Genomic DNA, 4,286 nt, shown 5'->3' on the forward strand with positions numbered 1-4,286 from the left:
TGTGCAATTCATAGAGTCATAGAATTATTAAGGTTGGACAAGACCTCTAAGACCATCATGTTCAACTATCACCCAGCACTACCATGACTATTAAACCACTTTGTGCTTGCTCCCATCCTAGGAATAGTTCTTTAATTTCCTTTTCCCTCTTTCCATCTCTTCTTCCCCCATAATAAAGGATGAAGCTTTTCATCTCCTGGGCTGCCATCAGTGTTTGGTCTCAAAACACTTTTGCAAAATTATAAGCCCCTGAATCAACAATCACATGAATTAGACCACAAAAAAAGGAAAAATATTCTTTCATTATTAGCTTTTGTAGCAAATTATTTTGTAAGTTACAACTCCCTTCCCTAAAGGATTTGAAATGTTACACTGGAACTAAACTCTGGTAGGAGTGGGCTGCTGAGGTCCTGCAGCTCATACAGTGATTGGAAAGGGTCCTAAGCAAAAAATAACACAACAAACAACAACATGAGGCATTTTATCAGAAGGACGAGGACAACAAATGTGCATGACTACAGTTAAAAGAAGTTTCATAAATATATTGCTAATTTTTGCCTTTAGTTAAAGCAGCTGGGGAGAAATGTTCAGCAATTTACTTTCTGCGATCTGTGTTTAGAGTTTGAGATTAAATCTACACAAATAGTTATTTTGAGCTGGGCCTGCAGAGACACTGGTTTGGGTTTGAGAGCTTTAGATTCAGTTAACTGCAAAAACACCATTTTGACAAGTACTACTGGTACAGTGAGAGAGCTGAGCTGATGAATACATTAGAGTTATTTCAGCAACAAGACTGACGTGGGCAGCTGATGACCCAATCTGATTTTCCCCTGCCTCTGCGTGGGGTTTGGACATCCCAGTTGTGCCTCCCAGTCGGTCACACAGTTGCTTGGAGACAGTTGCTGTGTTACAAGTCAACTAGAGCTGTAAAATAGCACTACAGGCACAGATTTGGTACAGATCTTGTGCTTATCGACTGCTCAGGGCTCTCTTTCCTCACTCTCCCAGACTAAGAGATTTAGCTGTTTAGGATGGAATGATTTAGGAAGGTTTCTGGACTTACTGATACAGTTTGTGATCCATATTTCATAGGAAAGCAAAATGTTCTCACACACCTTTCAAAGCTGCACTGATTGTTTCTCAGTGTTGAATTTTGTCCACAGTATTTCTCTAGTGCTTATACAAAAAAAAAAAAAATGTGGAAGTTTTCATTATACAGGACAGGAGAAATATTCCATACCCTTACTCAATAAATAAAAGACATATTTTACAAATTAGCAGTTGTATTTTGCTCTTGCTCAACATGAAAATATAAACCAAATATATTTCCCTCTCGTAGGAATACAAATGATAGCACGTGTCAGAGCTACCTGACCTGAACCATGAAGAGTTTAATTCACTGCCACTTTCTGTCCTCTGATAGCTGGATACCTTAGTCATATTTCTGCCATTTTTTGCAGTTTGCATGCATGTGTTTTAAGTCAGCCATGAAATATAGCCACAAACACATTTAAAGCACAGAAAACAGAAGTGATGAGACTCTGGTTTTGCACAGAGTGTTTGAAAATAGCTGGATCTTGGATGGCTGACTGTTCATATTTCACACCCACAGTTCAGTTGCCTTAGAATCACAGAAAGGCTGAGGCTGGAAGGCAGCTCTGGAGGTATCTAGCCAGTGTAGAGCCAGCTTTTGAATTTCCCCAAAAGCAGAGACTCCCCTGACCTGCTGGAAATACTTACCCTAATGCAGCCCAAGGTATCCTCTGCCTCCTTTTTTGCAAGAGCACATAGCTGGCTCATGTTCAACTTGGTGCCCACCTGGACCCTCAAGACCCTTTTCTGCAAAGCTGCTTTCCAGCTGGTCAGCCCCCAGCAATGCCTGGAGTTCTTCCTCTGGACATACTCAGCATAGGTATCTAATGCTAGATATTTACCCATTGCTATCACAGAGATCAGACCATGCCTGGCAGGGAAGACCTAGGACCTCCAGGGTAGCTAAAGACTTCTGGAGTAAAAGACAGAAGCTAACCAAGGTACCTTAAGGAATCCAAACCAGTGCTAGACACCTGCATTTAGCCAGCTGAATAGAACCTCTTGAAGCCCACCTATAAACCAGCCCTACAAAAACTACTCTCTTCACACACATGAAGATATTCTGTCCTGACTAAACCAAATACACTTCTATGCAATCAGACATGGATTTGGGATTCTGAGTGCTTACTGATTTCCCTTCATAAATGTCATTTTGACTCTTGGAGGCTCATCTTTGGGTTTTCTAACCACACTTTCAGTGATCTAACCTTTGTGACACTATTACCAGCAGTGGAAACAAGCTTCCTAGTTCTCTTCTTTCCTAGATATTCCTACAACCCTAAGACCAGAGATGCATTTGCCATCAAGGCAGAGCAACAGATTCACAAATTTCATATCTGAGTTACCTTTGGAATATCACCTTGTCCTGATGATTTGTTACTGTTCATTTTGTCAGTTATGAAATCTTTCTGTAGTGTCTATGAAACCAGACATTGCTCCTCAGGGTAGGCTTCTGCTTAAATTGATCTAGCAGTAAACTGCTCCTCCTGTGGCAGTGCCTGCAGCCAAAAGACTTTCTAGGAGGTTCTTGATGGTTAAGCTGATCACTGGCCCTACAGTTTTTATTTCTTTCACTTTTCATCTTGACCTGCAAATTGCTGCTTGTGGATGGCAGCAGTAACCCCAGGGGGAAGGAGGGAGCCTGCACCTCAACACACAGGTATGGTGAAGGATCAACAGGCCAGACTACAACTGGCCAAAGCAAAAGACAGAATTGGACCACTGTCTTCATTTTCACTGTCCTGAGGAAGCAGCTGCATCACAAGTTCCTCCAGAATTAACACTACTGCTAACACTGGGCTTTTAATCTGTGGCATTCTCTTTATAGGTCCATCATCTTCCAGGTCTGCTGACCTTTGGCAGGCCCTTCCTATTTCTGGTATATTTGAAAGAAAAAAAACCCCAAAAATCTATCATGTAATGTTACACCTTTAGCTAGTTCTTCCTACAGATCTATTTTGGTGAGCTGCACTACAGTTACCTCTGCAGGATTGAAATTCTTTCCTCTTGTCTTTGCTCACATTTCCCATTTTGGAACAAGACTTCCTAATTCTCAATGGCATTGTTTAGAAGCCATTTAGCTATGCTGCTGGTAGCTGCATTCCTAATGGCTAAAAAAGCAAGAAAGAAAGGAAAAAGCAAGCAGATCTCTTTTGTTTTGGAAGGAGTCTAAGGCAGGCCAGCCTGTGTCAAAGCATGCAAAATTTCCAGTTCCCAAGCAAATGAAAATACTTGAACAGTTGAAGTGATGTTTAGTTGAAGTTTTTTTTGTTGCTTTTAGTTTAAACTCATTATAATTTTGCAAACAAGACAGTACTCTTTTGCTGAGCAAGGATGGAATTGGTTAATTTTTCACCTTTAAGCTCGTTGTGGCAGGGGCTAGTCTGCAACATGCTGTGTTCCTCTTTCTCCAGAACCATCAATCTACATAAAATATATCCAGACTGCCCCTTGGGCAGCAACCCAGGACCATTTTGAGAGCTCTCAAGAGCCAGCCTACGTCTCTCACTAAATGGATGAGGCAGAGAGTCCCCTGTGGAGCCAATTCTTTCCAGTAATATTTCATTATTTTCTAGTTTCTTCATCACTCTTCTGTAGACCAGAGACCACTAACTCAGTCCTCTTAGAAGTGATGGCAGGAAGCAGCCACGCTGCTTTTCAGGCTAAGTGACCCAGTATCCATTCAGAGAAATTTATCCCAAAGACCATTGGGTGGAATGAGTGTATTTTAGTGACAGACTGAGTCACAAATGCACGATTCCCAACCGTTAATTTATTAGGTCATATAACAGTGAAAGAATTTGATCATAACATTATAACACAGCTGTTTTATTTCAGTTGTGGAATGTGTCCAAGTAGCTGATAATTATGCTGCTTCAATTAGCAATGACTGGAGAGCTAGTTAAGTGGTATTGTTTGCTCCTAGGCAGGAAGCCCAGGGAAGCTCATAAACAAGTCTGAGGACACACAGGTCTACTGGGCTGATAGGCACCAGGAAATGTGAGGTTGCAGCATGCCAACGACACACACTCTCCTTCCCCACACTGACTACAGTTAACAGCAGTTAAGCATAAAATTTAATATCTTCCAGTGAAAGGGTGAGAAAGGAAGGCTGGAGGAGCAAGGCTGTTGGATGTAATGAAGTGGCAACCAGCCTCAGCAGAGAAAAGCAGCAAAGAACATCTGGGAAAATT

Source organism: Merops nubicus, unplaced genomic scaffold (genome assembly GCF_000691845.1).
Source record: "Merops nubicus isolate BGI_N331 unplaced genomic scaffold, ASM69184v1 scaffold341, whole genome shotgun sequence".
Classification (NCBI taxonomy): Eukaryota; Metazoa; Chordata; class Aves; order Coraciiformes; family Meropidae; genus Merops; species Merops nubicus.